Genomic DNA, 27609 nt, shown 5'->3' on the forward strand with positions numbered 1-27609 from the left:
TGCTTTCTTGTGATACTGAGTGAGTTCTCATGAGATCTGATGGTTTTATAAGTGTTTGGTAGGACCTTCTGTGTTAATTCTCCTTCCTGCTGCCTTGTAATAAGGGTGCCTTGCTTCCCCTTCACCTTCCGCCGTGATTGCAAGTTTTCTGAGCCCTCTGCAGCCATGCAGAACTGTGATTAATTAAAACTCTTTCTTTTATAAATTACCCAGTCTCAGGTAGTTCTTTATAGCAGTGTGAAAATGAACTAATACAGTAGATCAGAGTGAAACCTATTGTATTAAAAGTGAGAAATTTATTATTTTTAGCCAATAGAGAATATACAGACAATCCCCACTTAGGACTTATAAGAGTTTGATTTGCAATTTTCAACTTTCTGATGGTGCAAGAGTGATACACATTCAGTAGAAACTATACTTTTTTGAATCTTTTTCATCTTTTTCTGAGCCAGCAATATGTGGTAGGACACTGTTTTGCAATGCTGGGTAGCAAGCCGAGTTGCAGGTCCCAGTTAGCCAGTGATTGATCATGAGGGCAAACAAATTATACTCTGTGGTGTACTGTGTTGCCAGATGATTTTGCCCAACTGTAGGCTAATGTACGTGTTTTAAGCACATTTAAGGTAGGCTAAGGTAAACTCTGATGTTTGACAGGTTAGTGTATTAAACACATTTTTTATTTACTATATTTTCAATTTACGATGGATTTATTGGCACATAACCCCATTGTAAGTCAAAGAGCATCTGTACATGTTTATTTGGCAATTTTTGAGGTATACCATTATGAACAATAGTAAAGACAAGGGGTGAACATAGGACATACCTTCCTTCCAAAGTCATTTTTTTTGGTGAATACTGATCAGAATCTTCTTGTGAAATGCAAATGCTCTGCCATTCCATCTCTTTTTTTATCCACCTTACCAATTCATGCTTTTTATCTTTTAGAGCATTTATTACTTCTATCATACTAAAGAATTTCCTCATTTATTCTTTTTGGTATTTGGTATCTGTCTTCTTTCAAAAGAATGCAAGCTTCTTAAGGGATGTCATATTTTTTACTCTCTTGATCAATGCAGTATCCAAAGAATCTGCAACATGCCTGACCCTAGCACACATTCAATAAGTATTTGTTGAGTGTGTAGTGTTGTACACTTGCCGTTGTAAGAATGAAGAAATTCAAGAGCATGGTGGGAGCTTAACCAAATGGAAGAAACAGTCTACCTGAGACTGACTTGGGGAACTTTGCTATTTACCCCAGATGTGGGATTTCTTCCTCATGTTAATGATATTATAATGAGCCAATTTACAAGCAAATAATGTAGGTTGTAATTAGAGGTGGAGTAACTAATGTTCCAACTGGCTTGTATGTTAGAGGACAGTTAAAGGGGGAGTTTGGAAGGACCTTTCATTGTGAGAAAAGAATGAGGTACAAGGGCTATACATGAATAATAGAAGATTGGTTTATAAATAAAAAAATCTTATAAATAAAAGACATTGTATTGAATGTGTGAGTTCATTAATTTCTTGGGTATTGCATACCTGGAGGCTCCCGAATAAACTACAACAGGAAGGTGGTGGCTTTTGGAAATGGCTTATGTTATTATTTGTGATGATTTGTCTTGATTATTTTCCCACCCCTTGCTGCCACCCAGCAGCCCATCCAAAAGGATTAGGACAGGTAGAAGGTAGAATTATTTTAACCAGAGAATATATTAGATTAGGATTCTAATAATATTATCTTTGACTGATGGAATTGCTTTTTAAAATAATTTATTTTTCTTGATAATATTCTTGTCCTAAGTGGCAAGTAGAAGAACATTCCAGGTAGGTGGGGCAGATAGAAAAATTCAATTGTTAGCTGACTCACTGTACTCTAGGCTCACCAGATTCAAAAATTAGGTCATTTCTTTCTTAAATTCCCATCACCTCTCTATGTATTTCAAAGTTACATCCTTGTCCCATTAATAACTCTTATAAAGAATGTATTTTTTCAAGTTATCCTTTTTGATTACCTTCTTTACTAAACACAATGCTAATTGTTGGAAGAATCTATTCAAGTTCAGAGTTATCTCAGTTATAGCCTAAGAATAGCTTAAGTTCAGGTGAATTTGCTTTAGTAATTAAAGATAATATTGTTAAAATTCATCATAGTTGATTCTGAATAATTAAGAGTAGATTCAGAAAAATTAAAAGAAATAGAATTAAAAATGAAAAGAACCATCTTTTTTTTGAAGCTGGCTTCTGTTTCATTCCTGGGCTTTTCCTGATCACAGCCCACTGACAATTAAGAAACAAAATCATTTTCTCTAAGCTGTGGCTATTTATTTCAGCTGTCATTGTCACCCACTCTTGTAAACAAGAATGCAAATGAAAAGAGCCATGTTGGATTCTATTCTTTGAGAGACTCTAAAGACAACTTGGCATCTGGCAGATGGAAAATAAAAATAGTAGGTTTATGTTTTACTAATTATAGATTTCCAAAACAATAGATATGTCAGGAAAACACATGTTAAAAAATGTAAAGCAAAGCACAGCTATCTACAAGTTACTTTAGAGAAACATTGTCATGTTTTAGGTATTAAACTTGGAGGTTTGATAGAAAAATTTATTTTTAGCAGAAGCAATGGGTATGTGTGAGTTTGTGTATGAATGAAATGAGAGCAATGGAAAGAGGGAGAGATGGGGAAGAAGAAGAGAAAATGAGGGGAGAGGAAGAAAGAAAGGAGGGAGGAAAGGGAGGAAGAGAGAAGGAAGAAGAAAGAAAGGAAGGAAGGGAAGGGTTGCAGGGGGCTTGGAGGGGAGAGGGAGAGAGAAATAGATGGATTTCCTTTCAGGCTTGGTTTAAGCGTGTTTTACTGTGTGCAGATGCCCATCTTGGGAAGCCAAGGGTTAAGACTCAACAGATCCTGAATCATGCTTTCATAATCTGAAGGAGAATGCTCCGTCTTCCTTTGCCAGGCAAAAAGAGTAGAAATGAGAAGGTTGTGCCTGGGTTTACTATTTGCTTTGGATATCTATGTGTCCTAGAACTCAGGAAATGTCTAGATGTAAAATATATATGGAGAAAAAAGAGGTGTCCAGAAATTTTATGGAACATTTGTAAAATGTGAGGGGCTTTCTAACTGCTAACAGGTAACATTGAAGCTGATCCATATTGATGAGTTAACTGGGTCTTCAAGAATTTAGGGCATAGCTGTACTGCAGGATATCAGCACCCTCAATTCCACTGTAGTATAGCACATTTTTTCTGGCCTAAGTCAACTCAATATTAGTAAGGTAAATTAACAATATAAAACATAGTAAATTTTCACAAATGTATACTTAAAATGTGATGCATTAACTTTATTTATTTTAATTCTTTGATAAATGTAACTTCAGAATTTGATATGCGTTTTGTTAAAATATAACAACAACCCATTTTATTAAAATATAACAAAGTAGTCTGCCCCAGGAAGCAAGCAACAGGGTAGTGATTTGTTTGTAGAAAGTTTAAAACTTAACTATAAAAAAAAGTTAAAATCAGTCTGTTATTTTATCACCAAGTGCTTGGGAAATTATAAATAGCATTGATAAAATACACGTCTACACCGGGGCAGACTGATTCCAGGCTGTTGTATATAGAATGTACCATTTAATCCTGGCACCAACCCATATGAGGTAGGCATTATTAATATTCTCGCTTTACAGAGGACCAAACTGAGGCTTAGAAAGGTTAATTTGCCTAAAACATAGAATCAGTCAGGGTGATGCCACCAGAAACCACATTCATAACAGATACGTCATGTTGCTTTCCTAAAACAGTTTGGATGTTAACTTGTATTGAACACCCCACCTCACTCCCTTTGCCCTACCATACTTCTTTCCTCTAATTAATACAGGGAGAGGAAATGTGATTATTCCATCAATTAATTTCTTCCAGATGATTCTCTACTAGAAATTCTTTATCCTATGTAAAGTCTTATGACAGCATTTGTGAATAGGAATCAAGCTCCAGATTTTTACTCTCAGAAAGAGAGGTCACTCATATATCTTGGACTGATTTTATTAAATCTCTGTCAAACTTGGTCTTGAATCAAAGGTGGATATTGTAAAGAAAATAAGATTTTCTATAATTCTTCTAAAGTTGGGTATGATGGTTAGAGACTGCACTAGTCAACCACCAATGAACAAATGGAAATATGTGGGTTCCGCACATAAGGAGAAGTAGGACCTTATCAAGGTGCCCAGGACATTTGGTGATATTTAATATCCTTACGTGTATGACTGTTAGAAATTCCTCTAGGAGACATTTAGTGCAGCCCTGTTTGTAAGAACTGTAAGCAAGATATATAAATGGAGAGTTTTGAGCCTAGACAAATAAGTAAGTGTATGTATGTAAGGAATTGAGTAACCATAGGGTAGTGAGAGGACACAGAAAATAAGTCTCATGGAGTATATCTTTGAATATCTCTGAATTAACTATAGATGTATACCAATAACTTGAGAGTCCAGTCCCAAGGAACAGGCTTGGGACTTAAAACAGGAAAGGTGGGATGAAATTCATCCAGAAAACTAGGACCTGACTGAGCTTAGAAGTTCTGCCTTGGTAAAGGGAGACATGATTCTTGCTCATGTGGAAAGAGTCTGAGATGGCTATCACCAGCAATCCATGGTCTCTTGTATCATAAAAACATGAAACAGTCAAGGGACTCATACTCATGAAATAAATCCTTCACTGTTCTGTCAGCTACATTTCTTTTCCATTTTCCATACTGATAACCTTTTTCATGTTTTAGAAACTCCTGGTCTTATTGCCTTTTCCCTCAGAATATAAATGTACTTCTTAATTTCCAGGGAACATAGGAGGCACAGGTAGGAAACCCTCCAGCTTTCTACCAACAAACATACAGACTTGGCTAAGTCTTCTTTCATTTTTTATTTCTTTCCTTCTGTTACAATGAATGATACCTAGGTACTTCCTGAGATAATCTTCCCAGTTTGGCTCCAGATTTCATCTCTTTCTTTCTCAGGGTGCATATTGTACTGATTATTTCCTCCCCCTTCCTGGTGTCTTCAATTTCTCCCTACTTCCTTCTTTCCAAATGAATTTAAACAGACTGAAATATCTTACATCAAAAACCCACAAAATAACAGGCCCTACTTTCCTTACTCCCAAACATTCTTCAACTTGCTGTACTCTGCCTTTTGCATTCATGTAACTGCTAAAATGATTTTCACTATATCACCAAGTACATCTTTGCTGTTGAACCTAACAACTCTTTTCTATAAAACTCTTTTCTAAACTGAATTATTGTTGTTCATTCTGTCTTTAAATATTCCTTTCTTTATCTTCTAGATTACCTACTGTCCTGGTGTTTCATACATTTTTCTAATAGCCACTTAACATTTGCTTTGCAGTGTCCCCTTCTGCCAGGAATTCTAGCTTTTTTCCCATTTCTCCTTTCCTTGCATGCTTAACCTGCATAACCCTTCCTCTTCCTCTTCCTAAGGATGTTTTGTTCATATACCCTCTAAGAATTTTTTCCTGAATTTTAACATATGTATTCTGTTCAAGTTTATTTGCTTCTGAAGTACATTTTCCTCAAATAGTACTCACCACTACTGGATTGTAACTAACTCTATACTCACTCGCATTCTTCACTATCTTGCTTCTCAAAATATGGTTCACAAAACCCTCAGCATCAGCATCATGTAGGCACTCCTTAGACATGCGGAGTCTCAGACCTCACCTCAAACCCGATGAATCAAAGTCTGCACTTTAACCACATCCCAGGGTGACTTGTGTCCACATTAGAATTGTGAAGCTTAGTGTGGTTGTATTAGGTGCTTGACAAATATTTATTGGATTAAGTAGAAAAATTCCTATCTAAGAGATCTGAACAGAACAAAGCAATTAAGATAGATTGCCTTAAGGCAGGACTGATACTTATAGTTTAAAAGTGTCAGCAAATTGAGAACATTCTTTTTCCTCAGGTGTAGAAGAAAATCTCCATTCAGCTGCTTTGTGTCTATGTGATGCAGAAAAGGGTGTGCTTGTGTTTTGTAGATGTGTGTATGTACTGTGTACATGAGAAAGAAAGAGAGGTAGAGATACGGGGAGAGAGAGAGAGAGAGAGAGCAGAGAGGTAGTGAACTTTTAAAATCTTCATGGTTTGCACTTTTTGAGCAGAGTGGAGCAGCTCAAAAGTGATGGAGCAGCTCAATAAGTACCGTCTAAAGTGGAGCTCACATAAGAAGCAGAATTTGGAAGCTCCTCCTAAGGCAGCACCAGGTCTACTGATTTCATTCCATTTCCAGACCCTAAGAACTGAGGTTTTGTATTTGGCAAACATTTACTGAAACCTATCAAATAACTAGCAACATGGCTATTGCTAATTCAAAGCAGGCGTTGGCAGACTTTGCTTATGGATCAAATTTAGCCTGTGTCCTGTTTTTAAAAGTCCCAGGAGCTAAGGATGTTTTTTACATTTTAAAAGTGCTTAAAAAATGGCCAGGCACAGTGGCTCACACCTGTAATCCCAGCACTTTGGGAGGCCGAGGCAGGTGGATCACAAGGTCAGGAGTTCAAGACCAGCCTGGCCAAGATGGTGAAACCCAGTCTCTACTAAAAATAATTAAAAAAAAAAAATAGAAGAATATACAACATATAACATAAATGACCCACAAAATCCTAAAATATTTACTATCTCTTTCCAGAAAATATGTACTAATCCTGATTCAAAACTTTATAGCAGGATCTGTAACACTATCAGAGGAACCATGTCAGGGCAAAATCTTCCAACATAAGACTAATCAGTAGCAGGAAAAAAGAAAAGATACTTTGTCACCATGTTTGTGCATGAGTGGTACACACCCACACACCCACCACACACACACACACACACACACACACACACACACACACACACACACACACACAGTCCGAACAGACTCTAATCCACTGTCTACCGGAAACTCCTGGATATGATTTTCAGGACAATGATTTTCATTGAAAAAAAGGAGAATAGACCTTTCCTAGTAATTCTTTGTTTTTGTGCAGTGGGTAGTAGAATTTATTTGGTTTGAAAAATTCTGTTCAAGTTTTTAATTTTAGTTATGGAAACACTATTCTACAAAAAAAAAAAATTCAATAAATCAATACAGTTGTTTACTATCTTTCCTATATGTTAGTTTAAAACAATGGATTATGGCTAGCACTTTATCTATAACCAAGTGGCAGTTGTACTTAGAAAAATGTGTTTTTCTTGGTGAGAGGGTGGATTTTTGTTACTATCTGATATAGACATAGCTGCAGTTTGAGCAAAAGATCCTAAGATTTGACTGAGAGGTACATTCAAATTATAGTGTAGAACTGACTTTATAAGTTTTATTCAGGAAATGTAAAGACCTTTAAAAATATTTTCTCAATAGTTTGATGATGGTGATGATGGTAATGATGATATGTAAGAAACTTGATATTATTTTCATCTTTCTATTTAGTGGGGAAATAATGGCCTGTATCGATGCAAATGCAAAAGTATCTTTCATCACATTGGTGAAGCAATTTTTTGGAGATACCTATCTATTGATATTCATGATTTCTTTTGTCTGCACATGGGAGATAATCTAATTGCCAAAAGGATTAAAATAAGCAAACTTGATTTTTTAGGAGATTGCTGAAATAAATCCCATGTATATGATCGTGTACAAATTATAGAGAGAAGGAACACTCACAAACAATTGCAATTATCCTCTAATTTAACTTTGCCATACACTTGGTCTTTCTTATAATTATAAAGCTGTGTATTGTGTGCAAACAATGAATTTATGCAGTACACGTATTTGTAAATTATTTGAAAACAATTTTAGTTGCTGGTGCTTCTATGATTAGACTTGAATTTAGTTTACTCTCCTTCTGTTTTGTATAATAGCAGATAACGTCACCCAGAAGGTGCTTTATAAAATTTAATGTGTTTAAGGAATCTCTGTTGATGTTAATTAAGTTTGATCTTGCTTCTAGGATAGGACATTAATGTAAAAACTATTTTTTTAAAATAAGTCTGCGTGATATTTCATTTTTCCTTATGTTAGGTAGCATCCCAAATTAAGGAAACAAGTAATTATTTTTACCGTATCAGTTTTTAGAGGAAGCATTGACTTCTCATCATGTATGAATAGTTTTGCATTTCATACAAAATTATCAATATTTATTATTATTGTAATTGATACTCATCATAATAAATTAATTCCAAATATTACAAATATTTATATGACCAAAATATACACAATAATTAATAACTTCCTTGTGTATGACTAAAATAGCTACAAATACTTTTATGACCAAAATATATAAAATACTGTGGAAGATATGAAGGGTAAGGAAAATGAATGAGTCATGCTTTAAGATAAATTTCGTGAGGATAGGATAATGCTATATTTTTCTTTATTGCTCCAGAAGAAGGTATATAGTCTATACATAGCAGATTAAATGTTGAGTAACAGGGTGAATCTGTAATGAATGTAATGGAGAATGGATATAAGAATAATGCACAATGAACCATAGCGCAATTTGAATATAAACATATAAGTGCCTTAAAACATTTCAAGTGATGTGAAAGTTCAAACAAGAGAAGAGTTATATAAGGTTAAAACTGGGGAGGAGACGAAACCTAAGAAGACTCCTTGTTAAAGTGATTATTGAGATATCTTTAGATGACAGAGAAGACTTTCAACAGTCATAAATGAGATAGGGAACTATCTTAGTTTATTTGTTCTGCTAAAGAAAATACCAGATACTGGATAAGTTTATAAGTAACTTATAAACTTTTCATAGTTCTGGAGGTTGGGAAGTCCAAGATAAAGGCAACAGCAGATTCAGTGTCTGGTAAGTCTCCCCTAGACTGCCTTGTGGCCAGGAGTGGCCATATGATCTAGTATGACCAATGATAAGGAAGCCGAATTTGTCCAGTGGGGCCACCAGACAAATGTTTTGAAAAGGGACACACATGGTGGACACACTTCTCAGCCCTTGCTCCCTCTTCCGGCCTGTAATGTGGATATGAGCTGAAGGTGAAATGGTCATGCTGCATCCATGGCCAACTATGAGGACACTGCTTCCAAGAGGGTGCTTTGTTGCTGCATCCTCTGGAGGGAATAAATGCTGTGTCCTTATACGGCAGAAAGAGCAAAAAGAGAAGAGGGACTAGGGCATTCCTTTCAAATTCTTTTATAAAGGTACTAACCTTTTTCCTGAAAATGGAACATTTGTACTTAGTCACTTCCTAAAAGAGTGTTAGTTTCCACCTTATGAATTTTGGAGGGTCATATCCATTCAAACCATAACAGGAACATTTAAGCCAGAGAGAAATCACATGAAACAGGGAACAGAAATAGAAACACGTGGGAGGTGTTAGGTGAATAGTGGCTACTGTGGATTGACTGTAATGGGAGGTACATGTAGGCAGAATGTGGGAAGATCAGGATTTAATATTCTCTAACAGAATCATTGAAAAATGAGTAATTTATATCATCTGATCTCCTGTGGTGCTGCCAACATACTCTGCAATAAAGTATTAAACAAAATCTTCAAAAAATGAACAGTCAATATTATGTAACCACTTCAGGTAAATTGTTTCAGATTTAAAAATACATAGTTATCAAGTAAGTTCCTTAAGTAATGCCCAAAATTGTTTCAGATGTAGAAGCTATAACTTTGGCAACTCTTTTAGGAAATAATAAAATTCTTTCTTGTATTAATTTTACTTTTTGTGAATGGAATAAACTTAGTTTTATATCCTCTCAGATGCTAAAATTATTTTACTAATTATTTGCTATTCTATCATTAAATAAAATATTGAATAATAAAGTTTATTGTAAGGAAATAATGTATCATATACAATGGTGTTGTACTTAAATCTGGACTCCTATTGTTTATTTATTGTTTGTTTTTAACATATAATATTTTAAATTATTTCTTGACTTTTACATAGTACCCCCTTATCCACAGGACTGAGACTCCCAGTGGATTTCTGAAACAAAGGATAGTACCAAGTAATATATACACTATGTTTTTTTCCTACACATATGTACCTATGATAAAGCTTAATTTATAAGGTAGGCACAGTAATGAGACAGCCAGGTGAGAAGGGCTCCCTGGCAGAACCTCCAACCGACCTGCACACTGGGAGGACTGCGCACGCGGGTGGAGCCTTGGGAAGTTTGCGCCATTTACAGTAGGGAGGAGCCTGGCCCCTCTTCTTCCTGGGTGGTACTGGGATTCAGTCTGAGAGGCAAGAAGGGCACTAGCAGGACTCTGGCTTTGTGGACTGTCCCTGTTTTCCCCCACCCCTCTTTTCCTTTTACCCAATAAATATCATTTTTCTTACTCTTCAAACTGTCTGCGAGCCTAATATTTCATGGCTGTGTGACAAGGACTCCATCTTTAGCTGAACTAAGGAGAAAGTCCTACAACAGTAAGAGATGTACAACAATAACTAATAATAAAATGGAACAATTAAAACAATATGCCAGGATCACTATTCTTGTGCTTTGGGGCTACTGTTAAGTAAAATAAGGGTTTCTTGAATACAAATACTGTGATACCGCAACAGTCAATCTGATAACTGAGAGGTCTACCAGTGACTAATGGGTGGGCAGTGTATGTTCAGCTTGCATACATCAAAGGGGTGACTCAGAGCTGGATGGTGTGAGATTTTATTACAATACTCAGTATGTCACACAAATTATAATTTATGAGTTACTCATTTCTGGTATTTTTCATTCAATATTTTTGGATTGTGTTTGACCACAAATAACTGGAACTGCATAAAGTGAAACTGTGAATAGGGTAGTGATACTGTACTTTTAGAGAAAGTATTACAGAATTTTTCTTGAACATTTGTGTTGAGACTTAGAAAACAAAACCCAAAATGAAGGACTCAGAAGCAGCCTAAAAAAACAGTTTTATTTAGGCTGGATGTGGTGGCTCACCCCGGTAATCCCAGCACTTTGGTTGACTGAGGTGGGTGGATCAGATCACTTGAGGTCAGGAGTTTGAGACCAGCCTGGCCAATATGGCAAAACCCAGTCTCTACTAAGAAAACAAAAATTAGTGGGCATGAATGGCACATGCCTGTAATCCCAGCTACTCAGGTGGCTGAGGCAGGAGAATCACTTGATCCCCGGAGGCGGAGTTTTCAGTGAGCTGAGATTGCACCACTGCACCCCTGCCTGGACAACAGAGCGAGACTCTGTCTCAAAAAAAGGGCCAAAACAACAACAAAACACCCAACAACAAAACCCATTTTCTTTCTGACCTTCTCCTGCTCTCCTGTCTTTTACCCCTTACTTTCCTCCACACAGGTCTTAGAAACAAGCATCCTTCTTCCCTAAAGCTAGTTATAGAAACCAGCATCCCCGCCTTCAAAGCAAGGCTAAAATGTTGCTCTACCTAAACAAACCTAAAACAAACCTAAAAATGTTGCTCTAACCCACCTCTGCCTTTTTGGGTAAGAACTGGCCATAAATGAATTTTCTGGCCTACGTTGTTTGATAGTAGGCCATAACACCCCTGTTCCTGTATTCCAGAAAGGGTCCTGCCTCATACAGGGAGAAAGAAAATACTGCATGGAGAGGCCAAGAAGATCTCAACAGACAGTATTGCTAGGTTTCACCACTCGGCCTGTTTCCATTAGGGTGTCCCCTTCTTGTCCAATCACAATTCTGCACACTTGTCCATTCTTCATTGAACCTAGGCATAAAAATGGATAGCTTTTCCTGTATCTTTGGGTCTTTATTCTGACGACTCCCATGTCATGTAGAACTTTAATTAAAAAATATATATTGTGCCTTTTTATTGTTAACCTGTCTTTTGTTATAGGAGTGACACGACCCTTATGATGGGGAAAAAAAGGATCACCCCTTTTCTGCTCCTACTTTTGCATTTCCAATATATGGCAATGCTGTCATGTGGCCTTTGGAATTTGCAAAAGAAAATCATAATGAAAGGAAGCAGATGTTTACTGCTGATGAGAAACTCTATGTGATACTACTACCAAAATATCCATCTTCTATATCAATAAGCTGTTTTTCATTTCTGCCTTTCTCTATGTGCATTAGAATATCTATGTATATTATTCACTGCAGGAAATATAATGTTTGCAGGAATATTGTAATAAGATTTAAGTGTCATATTGAAGGAATAGTTGGAAAATTAACACAGGAGAATTGAACAGCTGCTGATTTCCCCTTTTTATTATTTTTAGGAAGTAAAGCTTTTCAACTAGATTTTCCTAGGGTGGATTACAGGAAGCTCATGAACTAGGGAAAAAAATAAGGTCCAAGAACACAGGGAGAAGAAAATGTTTGTGTCAAAAGGCATATTTGCAGATATGCTTAAAAATTATTTCTAGTGACATATTTCCTTCATATGTTAATAAACTTCATTAAGAGACATTTTAATGTAATAGTAAAATTAGTACTATTTTTTTCTTAACACTTACTTGAATAGGAAAAAATATGTTTTAGAAAGTCCATGGCATTCATTTGGAGTCAGTGTTTGTTGTTTATGATTTTTCTTTAATGAGGTAGTATTGAGGTCTTCTCAGTACCGTCTCCTGGAGGTTAGCATGTGGTTTGGCATATCATCATGCATGGGAACTGTATAGTAGGGAAAACCAAGTCGTCTCCCCTTCTATACTCTCAGCATAACACTTCTGGTCCCCAAAATATGTGGGCTTCTTCCCACACTGATTTTCTGATACCAACATGATGTCCCACCATTTAATTCAATCCTTTCATTGTCTACCTGTAGTTAAGAGTCAGATCCCACAAATTAAGGGCTCAGTCCTACAAGACTGCCCCCACTTCTCTTTGGGGGTTGCAATCACAAGTCAGAACCTTAATTACTCTATTGACTGGCTATAAATTGTTGGTGCCCATGACCCTTTTCACAGGCCTATGAATGGCTGACAGAACTCAGAGAAACACTTAAGTTAGCCAGTTTCCTAGAAAGAATATTTCAAATGATACAGATGAAGAGCCAGATGAAGATGTACACAGAGCAAGGTTGGTGGGAAGAGGCATGGAGATTACATGCCCTCTCTGGGTGTGCCACTTTTCCAGCACTTCCACATGTTCAGAAACCAGGAATCTCTTTTATCTAGTAGTTCAGGAACTTTTATGGAGCCTTCATCATGTAGGCATGATTGATTATTAACTCAACATTCAACCTCTCTCCCCTTCCTGGACGATGGGAATGGAGGATGGAACTGAAACTTTTAAGCTTCTAATCATGGTTTTGTCTTTCTGGTGGGCAGCCCCTACCCAGGAGCCCACCGAAAGTCACCTCATTAGAACAAAAGATGCTCCCATCAACTGGAAAATTCCAAGGGATTAGGAGCTCTGTGTTAGCAACCTGTGACAAAGACCACTATGTATTTTTTATTATAATCACAGTATCACAGGCACAAAGCTACAATAACATAACGATCATAGAAACACTTATTAAACATTTATTAAAATCCAGCATTATAAATTTTACTTATATTTGATCCTCAGATCAGAGGTTAGTTGCTTTGACTTTTGTCTAGTAGAGGCAGATAGTTCAAAATGATAATACCTTTATTTACATCAATATTTACAAGTCACATTTATATTAATAATGGAGCAAATAATAAAAATAAGAAACATGTAGGAGTGAAGATTATTTTGCCTCCCCCTCTAAAGGTTCAAGTCTGCTGAAGTGAACTGACAATAGACATATTAACAGGAGAAAAGGTATATAAATGTATTAATGTGCATAAACATGGGAGTCATATAAAATATGAGATAAAGGCCAGATGGCTGAAACTTAATTAGCAACCTCTTCACAGGGGAGAGGGAGATGGGGAAATGTGGGCAATTTTGAGGGTTAGTAAATGTTTTCTGGGGGAAATGAATCAACCCAATAAACAGACAATGGTTTGTAAAGGATCCTCTTTGGAAATTGAATAGGATCCACAAGTTACAAGATTGTAACTGCACTGTGAACAATGGTTCTCTTATTATGCAGATGTAGTCTCTTATGTAATATCTTGGAGCTGCCCTCAGAAGAATAGATGAAATGTCTCTCTGGGCATGATGACCACTATTAGTCTCTTTTCTCCTATTTCCTTCTCTTGTTCAGTGATCAGTCTTTACTAGGGAAAGGGTTTAAAACAATTGCATTTCTTTTGGAAAAAAGTTTCATCATTTGGATATGGAAATTCCAGGAAGAGCTCCTCCCTGTATTTAGGAGGCAGGGAGAGACAAGAGAAGGTCCTTGATTTTGAGGCAGCTTCTAAGGCCTTCCAACTTCCTTTATTTCTAACATGTTCAGCATGCCATGTTTTAGGATATAATTTTCTGAGTTCCAACACAAGTAACAGAAAACAAGTAACATAATACGTTAGTATTGCCGATAACAATATTACAGGTATTGTATTAGTCCATTTTCACATTGCTATAAGGAACTGCCCGGGACTGGGTAATTTATAAAGGAAAGAGGTTTAATTGACTCACAGTTCTACATGGCTGGGGAGGCCTCAGAAGACTTACAGTCATAGTGAAAAGTGAAGGGGAAGCACCTTCTTCACAAGGCAGCAGGAAGGAGAATGAATGCAGCAGGAACTACCAAATAGTTACACAACTATCAGATCTCATGAGAACTCACTGTCACAAGAATGGCATGGGGGAAACCATCCCCATGATTCCGTTACCTCCACCTGGTCTTTCCCTTGATACGTGGGGATTATGGGGATTATGGGGATTGCAATTCAAGGTGAGATTTTGGGTGAGGACACAAAGCCTAACCAAATTAGCTATCATAACTTTGTATTTAAATTTTTGAATTCAGAGTGATCACTAAAGTATAGGTGAGGAAATTGAGACTCATAGACGTGAAGAGTCTTGTTTAATTTACAAAGCTAGCAAGTGTAAGAGGTGGAACACTAATCTAGGGCTTCTGATTTCGAAATTGGAGCTCTTTTTCTTTAGTAAAATGTGAATTTTCTTAGGAAAAAGCCATACATTTATCAAAACATCTCATGTACCCCATAAATATATATACCTACTATGTACCCACAAAAATAAAAATAAAACATATCCATACATTATTTTAAAAACCTATATATTATCAATTCAAAGGCTGTTGACTCCAAACCATCCCTTTTATCCTATTTTCTCATGCTTTTGAGTTGACTGCATGATGGCAAACATTTAAAAACTAAAACATTCAGTCAAGAATGTAGCCATTTTTGTCTCTGTAACATCTACCAGATATTTGGAAACCCAGAATTATGAAAATTCTGAACTAATAGTTTAGAAGCATATGGTCCCACATACTCATTCCACAGATGACAACATTGGGTTGATAACTCTTTTCACAAAACACAGCAGGGCTTTCCATGAACCCAATAAAAACTAGAAATGATAATATTACAGTAGTGATATTTTTAGAGAAAATGGTTTTGCTCTTTCAAATTTTTCATTTATATAGTCCTTTTTATATTCAGAGAAAGGAACATTTTGTTATGCCCTTTAGTAGAAAAAAAGCAATCAAGGCCATTTATGCCAGAGTAAGCAAGAAGGCACGTAACTCCAGGGAGTTATCCATCTTGAAGAAAATTTCCATTTGAATTTTCTGGCTCACTTTTGTTACCAGTCTGGTTTAAAGTATCTAATAGATGAGACAACATTATGATATGGTCCAACAGAAAAGATCTTTTAAGACAAGAATATGATATGGAAATAAAGCATTAAATAAATACTTGGCTTCCATCCTCATAATGTATGGTTTCTCCACTGTTTGCAAAGACAGAGCACCATTTGCTTACCACAAAGCTGTGACAGAGTCTGTCTGCTTACAAAGAACTAAGAATTGTTTTGAAATGACATAAACAGATCCTATGACTTCAAGCTACTAAAAGGATGTAGGGATTTCATTTTATCATAATAAAAATTTCCCCTCTTATTTGCAATATTTCATTGAATCCAAGATGACACAATGATCTGCATTAATTGTAAATGGTATTAGTTGAAACCTAGACTGCATTCTCTCAGAATAATGAAGTTCATTATTCTGAGATGAATGAATTATCTTCATAATAATAAAATAAAAATAATACAATTACTTTTCAAGTTCCAATCAATTTATCCATACCCCCAAAATAATTCAGCACTTAATCCTACTTGAAAAAATGCTAGAAATTAGGAATGATAGACCTGGGACAAGTCCTCAGAGAGTTTGCAGTTAACCATGCATTAGTAATACAAAGTGGTAAGAGCAACACAAAGTCATAATGATAAGAAAATATAGGATCTATTGGAGCATATTGTAGGGGTCATGAGTCAAGAGCAGGGCTTAAGGAACCAGTAAAGGGACAGTTTCAATAATCAAATTTTCGGGAGACATTTAAAGTTAGTAACACCTCCGTTTTTCTTTTCTTTGAAAACTTGATAGTTTAAGTTCTAAATATAAAGTAGTTATTAATAATTGCTAGTGATAGTGACATAATATACAATGTACCTATTATTAATTAATAGTTCCCTGCCCCTTTAGTTGGCATTAACGACAAGAATCCTCTTTTTAAGAGCAATAATTACTAGTATTTTAGGTTGAAAGATAAGAATTTTTTTCCATAGGTTGAAAACAGTTGAATATTAGTAATTTCATATGGCACAACTGTACGTGTTACTAAGTTTTATTTGTTGTCTAGATCTTAGGAAAAATACAAAATCAATAATTTTTAGGTTTAATGAGTCTATCTCTTCTCCTGAATATCAAAATTTATATGAATTTTGGTTTTGTTCATTTTTTTCACATGTGGTTAGGAAACAAAAGAAAGTTTTTGAACTATTGTGGTAAAATTATTACCTGTAATTTAGTCAGTGGTCTCAATGAGAATTTCCACATTTGTAAGCTGACATAAGACTACTGATTCCATAAAATAAACACTAACTTTGCCTAAGTTAAATAATTGTTCTTGAACATGACAATTAGAGACTTATTAGTCATGCCATCAGAAGAAAAGTTCTTACACCCTTAAGGGGGACGACAAAAGGTTTTTCCTCCAGTTAGTTTTGGGGGGCATGCAGTTGAGAAAATGAAGGTGAAGTGTGTTTCCTTATGCAGACTTAGTAAAATGCAAAGTACTAGATTTTGTCTGAAATTTAAAATACAGATCATGAATAAGGGATGTGTAAAAATAGGAATGTAAACCATGATCTTATCTATATTCTCAACTTGTCTACCAACATGTTTATCTAGAATACGTTAATATTAAGCAAAAATAGTAGAAAAGAAAATTATCTTTTTTTATTTTTAACTATAATCTAGAATTATTTCTACACATTTATATGACATAACAGGTTTGCAATCAAATGGATTAAATAATGGGTTCAGAAGCAATGGACTAAATAACTGGCTGTAAGTAAAGTGAGAAGATTAGATTGTTGCCTTAATGTTTGAATTCTTGAGTCCTCTTATTTAAGGGATAATAGATATAAGTAGGAGAACTTAGAAAGGAAAATAAACTCCTTTTATTCTTGCTTCTTCCTTGCTAGCTATTGCAAGAATAAGAGCTCAAAAATTAAGATAGATGGGAGAGGAAAATGCAAGAAAAGACATATATAGGTCTTTTTATTATTGTTGTTTTACTAAAATGTAGCCTGTGACTGAAACTTTCAAAATACCTTTAATTTTTAAAACATTATTTAAATTTCACTAACGCCTATTTCTGGGATGCTAAATTTAGAGATCATGAAATGATTAATATTAACTAAACCAAAGTGTAGAGAACAATAAGCAAATCTCTGAACACATTTCCCAAGGACTGATATTCTACCTGAAATCAGTTGTGCACTGTGTAACTTTTATAGATAACTTTATTCTTTTGTAGTTGATGCTAGCTACCTCAATAAAACATTTTAAGCTCATGAAAAATAAGACAATGGCAAAAATATGGAGTGTTCAGTTAACAGTCATACGGAAGAGATAAGTACAGAAGAGAGATAACAACTGTCAATCCAGTGGTTTATAGAACAATTTTAGGGTAAATAATTTCAGACAAATATTTAATATATCACACCAAGATTAATTTGCTGTTTTAATATCCATGTACTTAATCAGTATTTTACTGATCCTTCCATATTCATAGTCTTTTACATATGGTAGTATAAAAAAGCAATACTTCATGATTTTCTGTAGTAAATTATCTGAGTGAAAGAAAGATATGTAATTTTTTATTTTTATTTTTTATTTTTTATTTATTGTTTATTTTTGAGACAGAGTCTTGCTCTGTCGCCCAGGCTGGAGTGCAATGGCACGATCTCAGCTCACTGCAACCTCCGCCTCTGGGTTCAAGCGATTCTCCTGCTTCAGTCTCCCATCTAGCTGGGATTACAGGTACATGCTACCACATCCGGCTAATTTTTTTGTATTTTAGTAGAGACAGGGTTTCACCGTGTTGCCCAGTCTGGTCTTGAACTCCTGAGCTCAGACAATCCACCTACCTTAGCCTCCCAGAGTGCTGGGATTACAGGCGTGAACCACCGCGCCCAGCCCAAGATATGTAATTTTTACAACATACTTTTTAAAAACAGAGTGAAGTGAGCAAAGAAAATCTGGGATAAAGTTCATTTAGGAATTATAATTAGGTTGATGGCAATTTATCCTAAGCAGATGTAAGTCTAATAGTGGGTAAAAAGTTCTCTGCCATTTTACAGTTAAATTATCCTACTTTCATTTATTTGAAAATTATTGAAAAATTTATATTTTTGTTCCATTATATTCATTGAATTTTGATATTAAGTAATTTGTGTATTATATTATGTAAGTTTTCTGTGACCACTTTAGTATTCCTTGAGTATTCCTTCCGTAATTCTTAGGATATTTGTAGACGATAAAATTTGGCATTTAGGTGTATGTCATATATTATTCGATATTTATTGACTGTGCATTTTTTAAGTAAGCTAGTTAATTGTGAGGTTCTTAATTGAATAATTACTTATGCTTTCTATTGTGTCTCCTACATATTAGGAATATTTTCTTCATTGCATTTCATTATTGCCTACAAAACACATAAGCAGTAGGACTATTAGAGGTTTCTCATTCTTTGGAAGTCAGCATTTTTCAGTACTTTCATCTGCTAGTTTAAAATTAATTAAAACTATTAATCTATTAGCATTGTGACCAGCTACAATGATATAATTTTCCAATTTTTGTTTACTCTATTTTTACTTTGATTTCCAAATGCTATAGTCTTTAAGACAAATGCAAGTAAATAGGTGGAATTTTAACCTATGAAACTAGCATTTTGATTCCTGTCATTCCTGAGCAGGGTGACTTGAAAGTTATGCGATTTAGTTTCCTTGATCTGCCTGATAGCCTGCCTTTCTGACTAGTAGTGAAATTTATTATACGTCATGTGCCAACTTGACCCATCTTACACTGAGCTCTTTATTGCCAGTATCTTTGACTATGCTGTCCTTTGTATTGAGACACATATCAGCAGGAAGTCACCCTATATATTCATCTAGAATGTTCAGAAGCTTCTTTAAAAGATAGGATAATGGAAACACAATACATATGGATTATTAGAAATTTTACTTTTAGAGTCATTTCCATTCCAGTTTATTCTACATTGTGGGATCAAAATAAGCAGTCTTCTGCTGGAAAAAAAAAAGGAATGAATGATATTGAATTTTTATTTTCTTAATGTTTGAATCTCTGAGAGCTTTTTTGCCTTTTGGGAGTGGTTTAAAAAAACAATAAGCCTCTTGAAGCTAAAGTAGAGCAACAAAAATGCCCTAAAACTGAAAAAATAGAAATATTACAAAATATATATCTTTTATTTCTATCAAATTAGTAAAAATTAAGAACTTTGTTATATTTTATGAATTTAAGTGTGTGATAAGATTTCTCACATTTACTTTTGGTTGGAATGTAAATTGCTACCATCTTTTACAAACAGCCTTAAGGTAATTAGGTATAATGTCAGGTAAAAAGCCAAGTTATAAAATTATATGGAAGATCTCCATTATGAAAAAAAACTATGAAAATAAAAAAAGTCAGTAAGGAAATACATCAAAATATAAAATGATTATTATTGAGAAGTAGGATTATGGGTAAGCTTGTTTACTTTTATACTTTCTTTTAATGTACAATTAAAGTAGATTTTTGACATTTTCCAAAAGCTAAGCATGTATAATTTTTATATTTAGAAAAATATCTAAAAACTTTATTTTTTATAAAAAGAGAAATAATGGTTTTAATGAATGTCATCCTTAGGAATAAATACATGAATGGCAGCACTGCCATACAATATAAATATTCCCTGACACTACATACTGGCTTTGGTATGATGTTTTATAATATTTCAAAGAAATGTATATTCATGGCTAAATTAAGGCAGAAAGTGCAATTTAACTTTTAAAATTCCTTAAGCAGAAACTGCAAAGTTCAGTGGGATGCTCTAGCTACCCTGTCATTATTTCACAGTAGAAATTCTTCCTCTTCTTTCTCTTTCCTTTCTTTACATATTTTTTGGGCACTGACTATGTAGATGGCATTGTATTAGATCAAGAGGATATAAAAAGATAAACAGCCCCTATCTTTTAAAAGTTTGCAATTCGTAGCATCAACACTCTTGGAAACCTACTGTATTTGAAGAAGCTAAACTCAAAGAGGATTTAAAAATAGAAAGTCTTTAGGGACAACACATATTCAGGTTTAATTATTAGGAATATTATTTAGCCTTAAATAAGAAGGAGATCCTTGCCACAACATGGATGGACCTGGAGGACATTCTGCTAAGTAAAATAACCCAGACACAGAAAGAAAAACATTGCATGATCTCAGTTATATGAGGACTATAAGAGATATATGTATATTTTATATATATAAAATATGTATATATTATATATATATATAAAATACACAGACATAGAGAATCAAACAGTGGTTCCTGCAGGTAAGTGGTAAAAGGAGAAACAATGGGGAGACGTATGTCAAAGAATACAATGTGGGATATGTAGGATAAATCAGTTAGAGATCTAATGTGTAACATGACATGCAATTCTATTATATTAGATATATTTGTTAAATAAGTAGATTTTAGCTGATCTTGTCTCAAAAAAAGTAACTATGTAAAATGATGAATATGTTGATCTGCTTCACTATAGTAACCATTTATCTATATGTACTCCATACATCATGTTGTAAATCTCAAATATACACAATAAAATTTATTTTAAAAAGAATCTCAGAATCAAGACATACAACTGTTTTCTTTGTCTAATTTACTTAAGACTGACTTTATAATCTATTAGCTCAACTAGGAGAGCTGTTGACTTGCTGGAATGACGTGACGCAGGATTTTTTTCTTGGTCACTTTGCAAACTGGGGATCTCCAGCTGGTGATGCCTCATCTGGACTTTGCTTGACCATAGCTTTCTGCTGCAGGAGATGGCCTGCCCACTCAGTCTACCCTACCCGAGTCTGGCTTATGCAATGGTTCCCCAGTTCCCGAACCATAACCAAGAAGAATGAGCATGTGCTGACATTGAAGAGTAAGCAAGGCAGGCAGTTTTATTGAGTAATAAAACAGCTTTCAGTGGAAAGGGGATACAGGCGATGGGGTCCCCCTAGCTGAAGGCAGAAAAGTCCTCTCAATATAGCTGAGTCTGGGGCTTTTTATGGGCTTAGAATCGGGGAGGGGGAGGCTTTAGGTAGTACTGGAAAAAGCAACATTCATTGATTAAAAGACATTATTCAGAAAGAATCAATCAGGAAGCAGTGGGGCAAAGAGGAAGAGAAGTTCTCACTCTCAGTTGTGGGTTTCATAGTACCAGCAGTTCGGTCTTTCAGCCTTCAGGCTGTTTCTGGCTTGAAGGTGGGTTTCAACGGGGATCTGCCCCTATCTGCCTACCATTTGGCTGCTTCCTGTTGCTATCAGAAACAGATAACCTTGTTTCTTCCTGAATTATAAAGAGTGGGATTGAAGGACCACAGGGGATAGAATTTTGAAACAGTTTCTCTGATGTGACATTAATGACTCTTTTTTTTTTTCCTAAAGTAAAAATAAATTTAAAGGGATTTGGAAAAGGGAAATAGTACAAATCTTTTCACAGTTGTTGTATATCACATAATCTAATAATTTTAGCAAGATATTTGGAGAACTTTTTATCTTGTGGATATTTATCTTCTTAGACTCAAATGAATTTAGCAACATAGCAACACAAAAAGCAGTGCAAAATCACTCAGGTGACCAGCAGGCAATGAAAGCATGTTCTACAAATCCTTGTGATTATCCCCCTTTGTCTTCTTTATTATTTTCTGTCTTCCTATGCTGTTAAAAGGATTCCCTTACTCAACACTACAATACAGCTCATTTATGTAAAATCAACTACCAATGCTAATTTCAAATGCAAAACACATATGCACTGAGGGGAGACCTCAGGGATAACATCTTTATCTTAAGTTTTATAGAGCCCAAGGCTTTTTTATCTTTTAATTCTCTATGCAGCAGCTGCACTTATCTTTCATGGACAGATTTGAAATGTAATGGAAATGCTAACAAATTTGCCACTATATAACCTTTTCTTTTCAGTATCATTAAGAATTAGAATGAGTCACTCATTTCCTTATATTATTCACACACAATTGTGGTCATTACTGACCCCTTAATTATAGCTATTAGCCACCATAAAATTTCAAAGTACTTTTCAACTTTCCTCTTATTTGCAAGCCAAGTATTTTACTTCAGGGGTACCAATATTACTGCTTCAATATTGAAGTATATATCTTTAGTAGCTAAATTTGGTGTGAATCCACTCATAAAAAGGTAGATATCAATGAAGAAATGTCTCAGTGTTCTTCATACCCTCACTATCCTTACAAAATATTCATTTTACCTAATAATAATATAAAAAATACATATATTTTTAAAAATCAGATAAATGCTTAGAAGTCAGAGTCCTTATAGATGCACATATGATCAATTATACTGCTACTTAGTTCCTTTTTTATTAACTTGTTTACTATTAGAATGCTTGGATGGAAATTACCATTTAAAAAATTTGTTTGTATAAGGGTAATGATAATAATAGCTAACATTTATTTTGTACTTACCATGTAAAGACATTATGTTGCCTTACTTGGAATATATTTTTAATTCACATAGTAATTGTAATATATGAGGTTAAATGATCTGCCCCAATTTGCATAGGTAGAAACCAACATAACTAGGACTTGAAACTGTATTTCTGAGTGGCTCCTGAAGCAGCTGCTCCCAGTGCACATATTTAAACACTATACTATAATTTGGCCATTATTTATCTCTCTATCTAGGTGCCTCTAAGGAAAAACATAAATTTTTTACTGACATTTTAGAGCCATATTTTGCCAGTTCATTATTTTCTTTGTATCCTTCAAATTTTGACTTTATTATGTATTTATAAGATTTAATAATGGTATTAGGTCTAACACTTAAGTCTCTAATCCATCTTGAATTAATTTTTGTATAAGGAGTAAGGAAAGGATCCAGTTTCAGCTTTCTACTTATGGCTAGCCAATTTTCCCAGCACCATTTATTAAATAGGGAATCCTTTCCCCATTTCTTGTTTCTCTCAGGTTTGTCAAAGATCAGATGGCTGTAGATGTGTGGTATTATTTCTGAGGACTCTGTTCTGTTCCATTGGTCTATATCTCTGTTTTGGTACCAGTACCATGCTGTTTTGGTTACTGTAGCCTTGTAGTATAGTTTGAAGTCAGGTAGCGTGATGCCCCCAGCTTTGTTCTTTTGACTTAGGATTGCCTTGGAGATGCGGGCTCTTTTTTGATTCCATATGAACTTTAAAGCAGTTTTTTCCAATTCTGTGAAGAAACTCATTGGTAGCTTGATGGGGATGGCATTGAATCTATAAATTACCTTGGGCAGTATGGCCATTTTCACGATATTCATTCTTCCTATCCATGAGCATGGTATGTTCTTCCATTTGTTTGTGTCCTCTTTTATTTCACTGAGCAGTGGTTTGTAGTTCTCCTTGAAGAGGTCCTTTACATCCCTTGTAAGTTGGATTCCTAGGTATTTTATTCTCTTTGAAGCAATTGTGAATGGAAGTTCATTCCTGATTTGGCTCTCTGTTTGTCTGTTACTGGTGTATACCATAAAAATCCTAGAGGAAAACCTAGGTAGTATCATTCAGGACATAGGCATGGGCAAAGACTTCATGTCTAAAACACCAAAAGCAACGGCAGCAAAAGCCAAAATTGACAAATGGGATCTCATTAAACTAAAGAGCTTCTGCACAGCAAAAGAAACTACCATCAGAGTGAACAGGCAACCTACAGAATGGGAGAAAAATTTTTGCAATCTACTCATCTGACAAAGGGCTAATATCCAGAACCTACAAAGAACTCAAACAAATTTACAAGAAAAAAACAAACAACCCCATCAAAAAGTGGGCAAAGGATATGAACAGACATTTCTCAAAAGAAGACATTCATACAGCCAACAGACACATGAAAAAATGCTCATCATCACTGGCCATCAGAGAAGTGCAAATCAAAACCACAATGAGATACCATCTCACACCAGTTAGAATGGCGATCATTAAAAAGTCAGGAAACAACAGGTGCTGGAGAGGATGTGGAAAAATAGGAATGCTTTTACACGGTTGGTGGGATTGTAAACTAGTTCAACCATTATGGAAAACAGTATGGCGATTCCTCAAGGATCTAGAACTTGATGTACCATATGACCCAGCCATCCCATTACTGGGTATATACCCAAAGGATTATAAATCATGCTGCTATAAAGACACATGCACACGTATGTTTATTGCAGCACTATTCACAATAGCAAAGACTTGGAATCAACCCAAATGTCCATCAGTGACAGATTGGATTAAGAAAATGTGGCACATATACACCATGGAATACTATGCAGCCATAAAAAAGGATGAGTTTGTGTCCTTTGTAGGGACATGGATGCAGCTGGAAACCATCATTCTTAGCAAACTATCACAAGAACAGAGAACCAAACACCGCATGTTCTCACTCATAGGTGGGAACTGAACAATGAGATCACTTGGACTCAGGAAGGGGAACATCACACACCGGGGCCTATCATGGGGAGGGGGGAAGGGGGAGCGGGGAGGGGGGAGGGATTGCATTGGGAGTTATACCTGATGTAAATGACGAGTTGGTGGGTGCAGCACACCAACATGGCACAAGTATACATATGTAACAAACCTGCACGTTATGCACATGTACCCTACAACTTAAAGTATAATAATAATAAATTAAAAAAAAATGTAAAATAAAAAAAAATAAGATTTAATAATTTATGTAATTGCTTATCTTTGTACTCCCAGTGCATAGCACAATTCCTGGCAAACTATCAATACTTAGTAAATATTTATTGAATGAATAGATTTGCATATTATTTTTATTTAAAAATACATCAACCTATGCATTTAATTTTGTTAATACCTATGATCAAATAACAGTTTGAGAAAACCAATCAGTAACATTATCCTAAGTCAATAAATCCAGTTCTTATACACCAGGTTCAATAGCTTCACTGTATTTATTCCTTGATATGGTTGCACCGTAATTAATTTACTCAATCCCCTGTATTTGAAATTTTTTTTTTTTTTTTTTTTTTGAGACGGAGTCTTGCTTTGTCGCCCAAACCGGAGTGCAGTGGCCGGATCTCAGCTCACTGCAAGCTCCGCCTCCCGGGTTTACGCCATTCTTCTGCCTCAGCCTCCCGAGTAGCTGGGACTACAGGCGCCCGCCACCTCGCCCGACTTGTTTTTTGTATTTTTTAGTAGAGACGGGGTTTCACCGTGTTAGCCAGGATGGTCTCGATCTCCTGACCTCGTGATCCGCCCGTCTTGGCCTCCCAAAGTGCTGGGATTACAGGCTTGAGCCACCGCGCCCGGCCTTGTATTTGAAATTTTAAGTGGTTCCCCAATTTCTGGCATTTGTGTCAATGTTTGAAGGCATATTCCTATACTTAGTTTTTTATATATAGCTCTAAATATTTAAAAAAGGTCATTGCTATGTCAATAGGAATGTACATTTTCAATAGACATTGGTAAACGTCTATAAAGATATACCAACAGAAAAAGAGCATAATTAGATCAAAGAATTTTTTTTTTTTTTTTTTTTGCAACAAAAGGCTTATTACAAGCCACCTAACCCATGTGTAAGAGTTTATGGATACTATGATGAATAGAGATTTCACATCTCTTATAATTACTTCAGAAGTGGACATAGGATATATAAAAACACATGAAGCTCAAAAAAAAAAAATAAGAAAACAAACCATCCAATTAAAACATGGGCAAAATTTTGAATAGACATTTTTATGTCATTTTTGAATAGACATTCTTATGTCACCAGAGAAGACATAAGAATGATAAATAAACATATCAAAAGGTGTTCAACATAGTCATTAGGAGAATAAAAATTAAAATCACAATGAGATACCAGTACACAACAAATTAAAATAGTTAAAACAAAATAAGACCAAACAATAAAAAACTGACAATAGCAATACCTGGTGAAGTTGTGGAACAACTGAAACTTTCATTCATGGCTAGTGGGAATGCAAAATGATACATCTACCTTGGAAAACAGGCAGAAGTTATATATATTTGTACCACATCATCTCGAAATCTACTCTTGGGTGTTGCCAAACAGAAATGAAAGCTTCTGTGTGCAAGAAAACCTTGAATGTTTATAGCAGCTTTACTCATAATTGCCCCAAACTGGAAACAACCTGATGTTCTTCACTATGTAAATGGATAAACTAAGCATGGTACATCCATACAATAAGATACTATTCAGAAATAAAAAGAATTGATACATATCAATAACATGATGGATCTCAAATGAATTATGTCAAGTGAAATGAGTCAGACATAAGAGGCTACATGTTGTGGGATATTCTCTATCTGTGTGTCTCTGTGTGTGTTTATAACATTTCTCTCTTTGCACACATAGACACACACACAGACACACACACACATAACATTTTGGAAAAAGGTAAAACTACAAACACAGGAAATATCAGTGGGTTTCAAGGATTTGGGGTATGTGACTATGAGGCAGCATGGAACGGTTTTCTTCAGCTGGCAGAACTATTCTATATCTTGACTATGGTGGTTATTACGTTACTTGCATTCATCAAAACTCACAGACCTCTACACCAAAAAAGTGAATTTACTGTATGTAATTTAAAACTGACATAGTTTGCATGTTTGTCCCTGCCCATATCTCATGTTGCATTATAACTCTCAATGCTGGAGATAGGGCCTGGTGGACGGTGTTTGGATCATGGGGGTGGATCCCTCATGGCTGAGTGGTGTCTTTGTGATAATGAATAAGTTCTCATGAGATCTGGTCATTTAAAAGCATGTGACACTTCTCCCCTCAACTTGCTCCTGCTTTCGCCACGTGATGCTTTTGCTCCCCCTTCACCTTCTGCCATGATTGTAAGCTTCTTGAGGCCTCTCCAGAAGCTGAGCAGATGCCAACACCATGCATCCTATAAAACCTGCAGAACCATGAGCCAATCAAAACTCTTTTCTTTACAAATTACC

At 35.3% G+C, this 27609-nt stretch overlaps 1 long non-coding RNA gene across 1 annotated transcript in view; it reads left to right on the forward strand.

Annotated features, from left to right (window-relative positions):
* LOC105481915 (uncharacterized) overlaps window positions 1-27609 on the forward strand; it is a 428534-nt gene that overhangs the window by 51826 nt on the left and 349099 nt on the right. The gene's annotated exons all lie outside the window — the stretch shown is intronic.

Source organism: Macaca nemestrina, chromosome 7 (genome assembly GCF_043159975.1).
Source record: "Macaca nemestrina isolate mMacNem1 chromosome 7, mMacNem.hap1, whole genome shotgun sequence".
Taxonomy (NCBI): Eukaryota; Metazoa; Chordata; class Mammalia; order Primates; family Cercopithecidae; genus Macaca; species Macaca nemestrina.